The sequence below is a fragment of the Medicago truncatula genome, chromosome 8 (assembly GCF_003473485.1).
Source record: "Medicago truncatula cultivar Jemalong A17 chromosome 8, MtrunA17r5.0-ANR, whole genome shotgun sequence".
Taxonomy (NCBI): Eukaryota; Viridiplantae; Streptophyta; class Magnoliopsida; order Fabales; family Fabaceae; genus Medicago; species Medicago truncatula.
In genome coordinates this window covers 30738404-30751601 of record NC_053049.1, presented here as the reverse complement: position 1 = coordinate 30751601, position 13198 = coordinate 30738404, and the positions used below count along the sequence as shown (strand labels likewise).

Genomic DNA, 13198 nt, shown 5'->3' with positions numbered 1-13198 from the left:
AACTATGTAAGTGATGAGGTTGTTGGACGTTTCTAACTTAGTCAGTCGTCAAGTTGCACCTGATGATCGCATGGTGATCCTTACATGTGGGGCTTACTCTTCTAGTTGATTATACAAGGTGATCTTTACGTGTGGGGTCTTGTAAATTCAAAGGTAATTGAAGCATGAACTTAAATTGGCCTTCCGGTTTTTCCTAAGGCTATGAAGTGCCAAAGTTCCATTAAGTTAGCCCATCCATGAATCTTAAGTATCTCAACACACACTCTCCCACTCAATAGTTCTACAAAAAAGGTATGCCCTATCAACGTCTACCTTACCAAGGGTCGAGGAGAACGGTTATATTAAGTTCAAATTATTTCCTTCAAGCAACCGATTGTTTCCTTAATCTCTAACTAGTTACCACCTAGGTTCAGTAGATTTTACTCAATATTATTAATGTCACCTCCTAAGTACTTACTACTAGGGTCAACTCGTTTTATCTTTCACTAGCTATTAATTAATTACTAGATAGTTATTAGTATAAGGACATAAATTTAAAGATATAAACATCCATATAGTAACAATAATGTTAGGCCATGTTACAACCTAAGTATATAATCTAGGGTTGCGTCTACTACATAAATAAATCTAGACTAGTAAAACTAAATAGCGAAAATAAAATAACTAAATAAACGACATATAATTAAATAATTATCCAAAAAAATAAATAGGAGTTAATCTTATAACTCTAACCTATAACTACTTAGTTACACATGGTAACTAAATACAAGATACAAAAAACAAAAAAAAAAAATACCCTAGAAAAGATAGGAGAAGATAGAATCGCCTTCCTCTTGAACTGCTCCATTTATGAACGAGAAATTATGAATGAGGAAGGCGATATTTATATAGGGAAAGTTTTAACCTGACTTGGTCTAAATTAAGTATGGGTTTTCCAAGAGCGAAAAAGTCACAAAAAGTGATTTTCTTCGCAAGTCAACATGCACCACGCGCTTTAGGCATGCGCCTGGGCGTTTATGCCTTAGGCAACCATGCGCCAGGAGCTTTCTAAACCGCATTTATGTGCCAAGGCCTTTTCCGAAGCGCCCATGCACTTCAGTGTAAAACTCTGATTACATACTCAAATATAGAAAACATTACAAATGTCCCGATGTCCCGAAATCATAGGCAATTACTCTAATACTCCTCTGTTTTCCTGGTAAAACCTACTGAAAAACATGCTAAGAATAACGTAAGATGATTTGTCATCAGTTATTAAGCCAAAATTTATTATAATGAAATTTGAAATCTTCAATCGAAGATTATGTAAATGGGTCGTGATATCCTTTACCTTTTGAAAATAATTTTTTAAACTTATATTTATATCCTCGTTATACTATCTTTTTTACATATCTTCAGTTAACATGTAAGCCCTAATTTTAACCTAAACCCTATTGCATAATTTTACTGTTTTAACCCTAATGTTCACACCTAATCTCCTATTTTCATGAACAACCCTAATGCTCTCACCTAATCTTCTTATCTTCTTATATATTAAAGTTAACATGTAAGCCCTAATTTTAACCTAAACCCTATTGCATAATTTTACTGTTTTAACCCTAAGGTTCACACCTAATCTCCTATTTTCATGAACAACCCTAATGCTCTCACCTAATCTTCTTATCTTCTTATATATTAAAGTTAACATGTAAGCCCTAATTTTAACCTAAACCCTATTGCATAATTTTACTGTTTTAACCCTAATGCTCACACCTAATCTCCTATTTTCATGAACAAAGCAAATCGGCATCGCTTTATTTCCCCTATTTCTTCAAAACAAATCGCCCTATTTTTTCAACAAAACAAATCGCCCTATTGGAATAAAAGGGTTTTGAAAGATTATAGCAATATTTTTTTGTTAATATTACACTTTTCATCCAAATTAGAACTGAACTCTCTTTGTTAAATATCTACCACAAAAGGCACCAGAATTTTGCAATCTATATAAACAGGTGGAAGAAACATTCCAACAAACAGTTAAAGGGTATCATTTACGGTAAAGGCCAAATATTCGATAAAAGGAAAATTATTTAAATAAAACATTTTACATGTTGAGGTTAAGAATGAGCTATTTTTAGGTACATAATATAATATTAACATATAATTTTTACAAAAGAATGAAGTAACATTTTGTCAAAAAAAAAAATATGAAGTAACATACCAATAATATAACATTGACATATAATTTTAACAAAAGAATGAAGTAACACACGATTGATAAAAATTAATATTTTTAAGGTGAATAAGTGTGGTGTATGAGGTTCGAATTCCAACATCTGCGTATATTTGGGACCACATATTTCATTCTCTTTGATATGCATTGAGATTTGTTTTTGTCTGCTACATCTACAATGTATATGATCCGTGCGCCGCACGGATGGAAAGTCTAATAAACTTTAAATATGTTATTTAGGGTTTGAGGCGTCACATGTGTTGCTTCTGAATCTCATAGTTCATGGTTGCTAGCATGATGCAACAAAATTCTAGAGCGTCGTCAACATGCTTCTTATAAGCATCTCTTGCATCCTTTAAAGTAGAAGTGGGTAGTTCCTCTTCAGGAGTTGGTCCATTAAGATAGAACATACAGTTTCTTCTCACGTTTAAGGAAAATCTTCAAGTTTCGGTGCTATCGAAAAAATTTGTTATATATAACTAATCCTTCTCAAGGAGTATTTTCTAGTGCATTACAATACAGATTTCACTTCATTTTTGAGTCTGAGGGATGATCCCTCAAAATTTAGTTATTTAGATAGGAACTCCTCTATATTTTATCTTATACAACTTTCAAATCAATTAGGTTGAGTAATTCCTTCGTTTATCTATCGTATAAATTTTCCCCCAACCCGTTGCTACTTTAATCTTGTCTTATTAAAATAATTTTGTTAATTTAGATCTAAGGAATACAAATTTGGTATCTTAGAAGTTACCACATTGTAACTTTAGTATAGAAAATGTACGTCACAGAAGCGAACTTACACACTTTGATATTAATCCTGAAGAATGTTATCCTTTAGAAAACAATCAGCTTAATTTTTTTGAAGGATTTTAATCTCACCTCACCACGGCTTATGTATCACATGCAAACGTCTCTCAAAACATACAAACATGCATAATATATAAATAAATGTGAGATGGTTATAGCCACCTAACACATAATTCTCTCAAGTCGGTAAGAGAATCTTAACTAATCTTATGAATGGTCATGCTTCTCCAAGCTGACCTCTAATCTAAGGATGTTGTCACGCTATGTATAACTTTTTCCTTCTTACTTTCTAATTATATTACATTTAAAAAATAATCGTTTTACATACAAGGGAGTGTATGATAAGAGAATGTACATACAAAATTCAAACGAGAGCAATGACATGCCGGCTGTATTTTTTAATTTTCAAAATAAATTAAAACAAAAGGATTAAGGCCATAACTATTCACCAATTGTTAACAATAATAAACACACTTTATTATTATGCTAAAAAACACACACTTTATTATTATTAAATTATTAAATTGAAACTATTTAAATTAAATAATTAAATTAAATTTGGCGATTGATCACACTACAAAGGATGGCTCAAAACTATTGATTCATATATTAATTTGTGTCATATTACATTACTTAGAAGATTTATTGAATCATATATTACTTAGAGGACGACTCAAAACTAAATATACTCAAACCGGATAAATTATTTGGGTTAAACCCAACTAGCAGAATGGAGAACCATTGTTGATGTTGTTGAAATTCAAAAAGAAATCATCTAACATATTTGTCATGTTTGGGATTAAAATGTCGTCTTCATTCGAGCTTTCAATCAATTTTGCTTCTCTATCAGGGATTTTTGATTCATCTGAAAAAATATTAGAATTTTCTCTCTCTAGCTCATCAAACGGCACCATTATCATGTCAGATGAATCCAATTTTCCAGCATTTTTGATAACTTCATTTTTGAGATAAGGCATGTTTGATTCACCAGGAAAACCCAAGTTTCTAACATTTGAGCAACATCCAACTTCTCGAACAACATCTAATCCTGAATTTGATGACATATTCCAGCAGGAGGTACCAACAATGGAATTCCGATTATTTGCTGGTTTTTTGTGATTGTGTTCTCCTATATATGTCACTTCATAAGTGTCCTCTCCAGTGTTTATTTTTTCCACTAATTTTTTTGCTAAACAATCATTGAAACTGCTACATTTAAAGTAGCTCCTGAAAAGTCATTCATTCATTGTTTTTATATCAAATATCACCAAATCGTAACATTTTAATGGCTAAAATCATATAGACAAATACTATATAAATAGGCGATGCTTTCAAAAAATATCTTTACAATCCCACGATACATGAAATAAGACATTAAAAAATGTTGTAAATGTAAGGGAAAATAGGAGTTTTACAATTCTAAAGTGAAAGATATAGACATGTGAATGATGCACTTAATATTCATTAAATTTTACAAGTCTGAAAAATAAGTGAGATTTAAATATGTTTCTGTTCCCTAAAAATATATAATTTTTTAAAAATTTAGTCTTTCTAATTTTTTTAAATATATTAAATTTTTTTAATATTTGATTTCTTTTTTTTGGTGGTATCCAGAATTCGAACGTCGGACATTACATATATTATGCATTGTCCCTACCAACCGAGCTAACCTCACAAGGATTAAATATTTGATTTCAGCCCATTAATGTAAGGGTTAAAAATTAATATTAAAGGAACCAAATTTAATATAAAACAAAATTGCACGAACTAAAACAAATACCAAGCAATAAAGAACAAAAGGGAATATTTGTGATAGTCAAAAACAAAAACAAAAAATCAAATAGGTTAAAAGCAAAAAATGATACTTTTGTTTTACTAAACAAAAGATGATACTGTAATTAAAAAAACAAAAGATGATACATATACAAACATATTAATATAAAAACTAATCTTGTTACATAAAAAAATTGAAAGTGACATTTATTTTGTGAGAAAAAATATATTTTGCAAATGTGTCTCTCACTGAAAAGAAGAGAGTAACAATTTTTTATTCTTTTGGAATTGAAAAGAAAACGCAACCGCTATTAAGACTATATTTGTCACATTTAACTAAAATTATTTTCAATGGGAATGATCAAAATGCATGTGGTCACTAATTAAAACCCTTGGTTTGGGTGTGGGTGTGTGTATTAGGTAACAAAAAATTTAATATGAGAAAAAAGAAAAATATGATAATGGTAGAGTTTTGAATGAATAAAAACCTTGGATGTGGAGATCCTTTAATGGGTTTTTGTCCATATTTTCTCCATCTCCATGAATCTTCTGAAATCTTATTTGCCTTCACATAGTTCACCACTGTCATTTGGTTATTATTTTTTCTACAAGAAAAGAAAGGTAAGATGATTTTCGGTAAAAATGGGTTATGTAAAAATATTTTAATTATTTCAATAAAATAAAAATATATTTACATATAAAATATATTAAATAGTACGAATAAATTCTTTACCTTTTTCCTGATTTAATTTTTTGTTGTTTCGGATTTGTATTTAGTAAAGTTGTAGAACTGGTTTGGGGTAGTAGAATCGGTAGCTGATTGTGATTTCTATGGGGTTCTTGTGGAACTAGTGGATGGTTGAGTTCATTATGAAAATTGGTGGTTGTCGTCTTAATGCAGGAAATAGAGTTGAAAACAGACACTCGATTTTGGTTTGCTTGAACCTGTTGTTGTTCGACAACCATTGGAAAATTAGAAACGGTTGAATATTGATTGATTCCATTTGTCTCAGAGTTATTCATGGTTGTGGTGGTGGTGGTGGTCGGAATGATAGGGGTAGTGGTGGTGGTGGTGTTGATAGTGGCTATGGGGGCAGTGAAGCTGATGGGGGTACTGGTAATGGAGGTAGTGGGGTTAGGAGTAGTGATAGCGGAGATTGGTATAGTTGTTGTGGGATTAAATTGGAGTATCCATTTTTCTAACTCAGTGAACTCACTTGGTTGCATCTGTTGTTGTTCAACGAGTGTTGGAAAATTAAAAAACATAGAATTTTGATATGATATTCCTTGAGAACTAGTATTAGTGATGGTATCAGTGGTGATGCGATTAGGGATGGTAGTAGTCGAGGGGGTGGTGATAATGGTGGTAGTGGACGACGAGGTGGGGATAGTGGTGGTCGTGACTGAGGGGGTTGGGATATCGCTTGTAGTAGAGATAGGGATAATTTTTGTGGGATTGGAACATATTATCAATTTGTCTAGTTCGATGAAGTCATTTGGTTTGAGTGGGAATATTTGGATTGTGCTATTTTCTAGGGTAAGTGTAAAATCATCAAAGCAATTTGGCGTGGTGTTGTGAGGGGATATGGTATTATTTGTGATAGTGTTGGTGGTGATTGGTAGGGTTGGCGTTGCAGTTTCGCAAAAGGTGGCAGGAGCAGTATAGGTGATAGCTTTGCAGCTACGCACAATAGAAAAGAGATCCCAATCATCATTTTCCATGAGAGAAGGGGGAAGGGGGAGGAGGGCAATTTGATGGTGGAACAAGTTGAAGACTTAATAGCTATTTATAATAAGAAAAAGAATATTTTTAATGAAAAATATTTGATGGTGGTGTGTGAACAAGTTTAAGACTTAATAGATATTCCCATAGACAATTGTAACTTTTAAATTATTTCTTATCTTTTTTTAAGTATTTTACTAATTTTCTATCATTTATTATATATATATATATAATGAGAAAAAAAATTATTATTAGTCTGATTAATCTGATGAAGTAGAGTCGGATCAAAAGAGGTATATGAAGACCTAGAAAAATTATAAGAGAAACTATTAGCAAGATTTAGAGGTTAATGAGTTGGATCCAAATTTAATTATGATATAACGTTATGACATAATTTGATCCATGTAACAGACCATACATAATGAGATAAGACTTTGTTGTTATTGTTGTTGACAAGTCTTTTTACTCATAAGTAAATGACATATTTAGTTGTTGTTCATAAGACCTATCCAGCCTAACAATGTGTACATTGTTATGCTTGATATTTTTCGTTGTTATTCGGGATCCAACCTGATATCTCCTATTTGTGTGTATGTTTCAATGTGTTCTAACAAATGTAGATTTTCTATGCATGTGGTTTAAGAAATGTAGGTGTTTCTTAATATAGTGTCAAACTCTTCCATTTAAAACTTGATATGAGTCACACATGAGCACATGGATGAGATGATAAGGGTTTTTTTAAGCTTAATTGAAGATCTTGGGTTTGAATCCAACTCTAATAATGCAAAAGTAAATTTGATATGAGTTAATGAATACTAAGTACTCTTTGTCATGATTCATGCATCCTCCGGTGCATGCCTTCCTTTTGCGTCACAATCCCTTTATGATGCGTTTATTTTATTTTTCTTTTGACTAATTATGTTTCCAAATATCGGTTTATGAATTTAATGCACACTTTTCTTTTAATGAGATTTGTCGTAACTCTTAATATTATTGCATTATTATATATATAAGTTGACTTTTTTATTTTCTTTTTTAAACATTAGAGTAATATGTTATATTAATCGTCTAAAATCCATCTTATCTCTAAGTTTCTCTTCATCTTTCACCGAAAAGAGGTGGTGCTGGGATCTTTTTTGACACAGAATCACCCGTATGCATTTTTACTGCAAACTCATAATAGACCTGTGCATAACCATGGATCGGCTAATATTACCGTAATTATATAACAAAACTAATTATATTGTTAGTTTTGTGAAATGTTAAAGATATTAAATAAAAATTATCAACATTAATGTAGAGTTTTTATTCAATATTTGTTTATTTTATATGCAAAAATTATCAACATTAATGTAGTATTTTTATGTGTTCATATATCTTTTGAAACAAATTTTTATGTCTCTATAGGTGAAAGTTGGTATGATAAATTTTAAAAATTCATGTGTATTTTCAAAATACCCAAAATAATGCAGTATTTCTATTAAATATTTATTTATTTTGTATAGGGTTAAATATGTTTTTGTCCCTATAAATATGTCATCTTTTCATTTTAGTCCCTCTAAAAAATTTCTTCGACTTATGGTCTCCCAGAAATTGTACATCTTCACTTTTGGTGTCTCTTTTAAAGTAAACTCATATGTAGAATTCATATTTTTTTAATAAAATTTTCCAGAAAAATGTATAATATTATAAGAATCTCTCTAAAAAAGGACACACTTATGGCTTTGAATGTTTGAAGATGGAGATGAAGATAGAGAAGAGGAAGAGACAAGAAGATGAAGAAAGGTGAATAAAGGTAGGTCTTGGTGGTGCACTATTACATCTAGTATAGATGCATTGTCTAATGGTTGTCATTTTGAAAGAAAAAAAATCAAACGGATAATATTAATCAAATTAACGACATCTTTGATGGACCACTTACAATGTGTATCCCCTTTATACATTGGGTTAACATTTTTGACGGAGAGAATTTATTTAGTTCGCGGAGAATAACTTAAGGGACCAAAACTTAATGTTAATTAGTTAAAGGACCATTAAGAAAACAACAAATAAGTTAAGAGATCAAATATGTGTAACATCCCGTTTTTCGCTATAAATATTTATTTATTTAATTATTTATTTATTATATATGTTTAATTGCGTGTTTGTGTGTTTGATTTGGGATTAGTGGATTTTTAGACGAAAAGGGTATTTTAATCATTTTAAGATTAAGGGAATTTTGGTCATTTGATGAGTGAGGGTATTTTAGCAATCTTAGAATTGAAGGGAATTGTAGTGATTTTGGTGTGATGAGTTATTTTAGTAGAGTTAGTAATAACTTGGGGTAATTAATTAAGATGGTAATGTATGAGTATTTAAGGGAGATTTTCAAAAAGTAATTTTGTAGTAACTTAGTAACATTTTAATGAGATGAAAAATTATCAGAAAGAAATCAGTGTTGTGTATGCATTTTTATTTTTTTTTGTCTTTGAACATATTAGTTATTTGACTATAATTGGGATGTCAGCCACTTTTCTTATTTTGGGAAAGAACTGTAGTAATTTGATCAACGCATATATCTCGAACACGATTTTTTTATTTTATTTATAATTTGTTATTTAGGTTCAAGAGTCAATTAGTCGAAAGGTTTAATTTTACTGTCCATTTGCGACAGTTCTATTCAAAGATAAAGCGTAACTTTGCATAAATTTAACTCACTGAAATGGGGTCAGGGAAAATCGGAACTGAGACCTTAAGAGGGCACACTCTAAAGTCTCATGCCAACTGCTAGACCAACTCAAATGGATTCGTAAACACAAAAATTAAACACAATTCCATCTAGAAAACTTGGGGATGTTCTCTTGGCAGATGACCCTAATCCTTTAGTATGCTGGACTACTACTTTTGAGTCAAAGATCCCAAATTGGACAACACGATTGAGTCACACACAGATCCTGAATTGGACTAAGAAGCTAAAGTTGACTATATATGTTGTTGTGGACATGTTGGTTCTTTGATTGCCCCTTTTTGAGTATCTAATTTCCTATTTCATGACCCCTTTCACAATGAAGAACGTCCTTTTAATAAAGAATTTTATTTCAAAATAATGTTATTTTTCTTTTTTTTTAATGTAGAATTAGTTTTTTTTCCCAAATGTACTGTACCTCTTAATTACTATTACGTACGTTATTCTTGAATTATATTTTACTAAAAAAATACATCAATAATTAATAAAGTTACTTTAGCAAGTGTCATGTTTTGTGACAACTTTATTACATTTTTTAATCTTAGTAAAAATTTTAAGGGTTAAATATATTTTTGGTACTTACAGATATAGCAATGTTTTGTTTTAGTTTTTTAAAATTTTCTTTAAACTTTTAGACCTATAAAATTTCAGTCGCTACTTTTGGTCCCTATTTTTAAGTCAATTTTTGTATTTTTTTTTTTTAAATGAAATTATGTAGAAATGTGTAGAATATTGTAAAATTCTCCGATTTTTTTTTCTTTCAATTTTTTAACAAAACACAAATTAAATATGAATTTTTAACACAAAAAATATAAAAATTCATATTTAGATTCATGTTTTGTTAAAAAATTCTAAAATTTTTTTTGAGAGATTCTTATATTAAATATTTTCTACAAAATTTTATTCAAAAGTACAAATCCTACATATGAGTTCATTTTAAAGGAGGTACCAAAAGTGAAGATGAAAAAACTTTTAGAGGACTAAAAGTTGAAGAAGAATTTTAGAAGGACTAAAACGAAAAAATTGACATATTTATAGAGACTAAAAACATCTTTAACCTAACTTTTAATAGACATTTATTTTAAAATAGATGAAACATTTATTTATTTATATATATGTTTCGAAGTTGGAATTGGGAACATATTCATCTCATCTCATTGATGTTACTTTTCAAAGAGTGGAAAGTTGGGTATATATACACATATAGGTTTCGTACCCATTCAATGCTAGGTAACTAGCATAATAAAAAATGTCAACATATATGTTGTTTTGTACTGTTGGATTTGTTTTCATTGCCTTCTTCCTTTTACTACTTTTTTTAAGGAATCTTCCTTTTACTACATAACATTTTTCTATTTATATTTATATACTTACAAGTCAAGAATGTATGCAGTTCAAGGCATGGCTCCTAGTTTCTATACCGTTTCCCTTTTCTTCTTGTCATTTATTTTCTTCACTTTCCCTTCAAATTCAATTCACTTCCAAATTACCAGTTTTAATCCTAATGATGCAAACATAGTCTACCAAGGTTCAGCAGCACCACGAGATGGAAAGGTTGATTTTAACATTTATGAAAAGTATCCATTTCAAGTTGGAAGGGCCATGTATTCCAGAAAGGTGTTACTTTGGGATTCAAAAACAGGTCAAGTCACTGATTTCAAAACCCATTACACTTTTATCATTGACACTCAAAATAATTCTAGGCATGGTCATGGACTTGCATTTTTTTTGGCTCCTTTTGGATTTGATATTCCACCAAATTCAGCTACTGCTTTTATGGGCCTATTTAACATGACAACCATGGTTTCATCTAGTAACCAAATTGTTCTTGTGGAGTTTGATTCTTTTCCCAATGGTGAATGGGGTGAGACAACCGAGCATGTGGGAATCAACGTTAATTCAATCATGTCATCTGTGTTTACACCTTGGAATGCTAGTCTACACAGTGGAGACATTGCTGAGGTATGGATTAGTTTCAATTCTACAACCAAGAATTTAACAGTATCTTGGAAATACCAAAGAACTTCAAATCCAGAAGAAAAAACTAGCCTTTCATATGAAATTGATTTAATGAAGGTTTTGCCTGAATGGGTTACCATAGGATTTTCTGCTTCAATAGGTAACATAAGAGAATTAAATAATCTTTTGTCATGGGAATTTAATTCCAATTTGGAGAAAAGTGATGATAGTAATAGTAAAGATACAAGATTAGTTGTGATACTAACAGTCTCTTTAGGGGCTGTAATTATAGGAGTGGGAGCATTGGTAGCATATGTAATACTAAAGAGGAAAAGAGAGGAAGTGAAAAGCAAAAGGAAGAGGCTATGCATTTGACTTCAATGAATGATGACCTTGAAAGAGGAGCAGGGCCAAGGAGGTTTACCTACAAAGAACTTGAGTTGGCAACCAATAACTTTTCTAAGGATAGAAAGTTGGGTCAAGGTGGTTTTGGAGCAGTTTTTAAAGGTTACTTTGCTGATTTAGATTTACAAGTTGCTGTGAAGAAAATATCCAGAGGGTCAAGACAAGGAAAGAAAGAGTATGTAACTGAAGTTAAAGTTATTAGTCAACTGAGACATAGAAATCTTGTGAAGCTTCTGGGATGGTGCCATGATAAAGGTGAGTTTCTACTTGTTTATGAGTTCATGCCAAATGGTAGTCTTGATTCTCATTTATTTGGTAAAAGGACACCTCTTCCTTGGATTGTAAGGCACAAAATAGCACTTGGCTTGGCCTCTGGTGTGCTTTATCTACATGAAGAATGGGAGAGGTGTGTGGTACATAGGGATATTAAATCAAGTAATGTTATGCTAGATTCTAGTTTCAATGTTAAGCTTGGTGACTTTGGGTTGGCTAAGCTAATGGACCATGAGATTGGACCCCAAACAACAGTGGTTGCCGGAACCTTAGGCTATATGGCTCCGGAATATATAAGTACAGGTAAGACTAGCAAAGAGTCAGATGTGTATAGTTTTGGGGTTGTTGCCTTGGAAATCGCAACTGGAAAGAAAGCTGTTCAAGTTATGAAGGAACAAGGTGAAGATAAGGGATTAATTGACTGGGTTTGGGATCATTATGGAAGAGGAGAACTACTTGTGACTATGGATGAGAATTTGCAAAAGGATTTTGATGAGAAACAAGTAGAGTTTTTGTTGATTGTTGGATTATGGTGTGCTCATCCGGATGTAAGTTTAAGACCATCAATTGTGCAAGCAATTCAAGTGCTTAATTTTGAGGTTGCATTGCCAAATCTTCCACCAAAGAAGCCTGTTGCAACTTATCTTGCTCCTGCAACGCCTATAAGCTCAGAAGAAGCTTCCATAACCACAAGCCTAGAGAATGGTCGTTAATTTCGATGCAGGGGTTTCCATAGTATTTTTATTTTGGTCCAATTTTAATAATTTATGTTTTATTTTCTATTTTGGTTTCAGCCCATTAGGGTTTTGTTATTTCCCTAGTATTTAAGCTTAACAGTTGTAACCTAACAGACAGTTTTTTCATTCAATAATATTTTAGAGAGTTTTCATAATTTCTGCTGGACTCTAGAACCCTATTTTCACAAGTTTTTTTGCTATTAATATCATAGTTTTATAGTTGTTCCCTCATTCCTTCCATTGATGTCATGTTTCACAACAACACATATTTACCTGAAACCTTAAAACATTAGATATATGAATCACCTCTTTTATATATCCAACATTTCCTCCATGTTATCGCGATTTTCGGGTGTCAAGTCATAAATTAGGCTTGAACCTTTCAATCTTTGATATTCTCTATTTTTTTCTTGGGAAGGGCAAAATTGAGAAAAAACCCTTAGATTCTAAGTTCGGGGGTCGTTTTCGCTACGGGAAGGTGTTAGGCACCCGGAACGATTATGGTATTCCATAAGAACCGTTCTCCTAAGTTTATTTCTACGCTTTATTTTTATTGCCTACTTATTGAAAGAAAAGAAGTT

The 13198-nt window shown here is 31.3% G+C and overlaps 1 pseudogene; it reads left to right on the top strand.

Moving 5' to 3' along the window:
* Positions 1-10627: 10627 nt before the first annotated feature.
* Positions 10628-12772, top strand: LOC11437986 (L-type lectin-domain containing receptor kinase IX.1-like; annotated as a pseudogene).
* Positions 12773-13198: the final 426 nt, after the last annotated feature.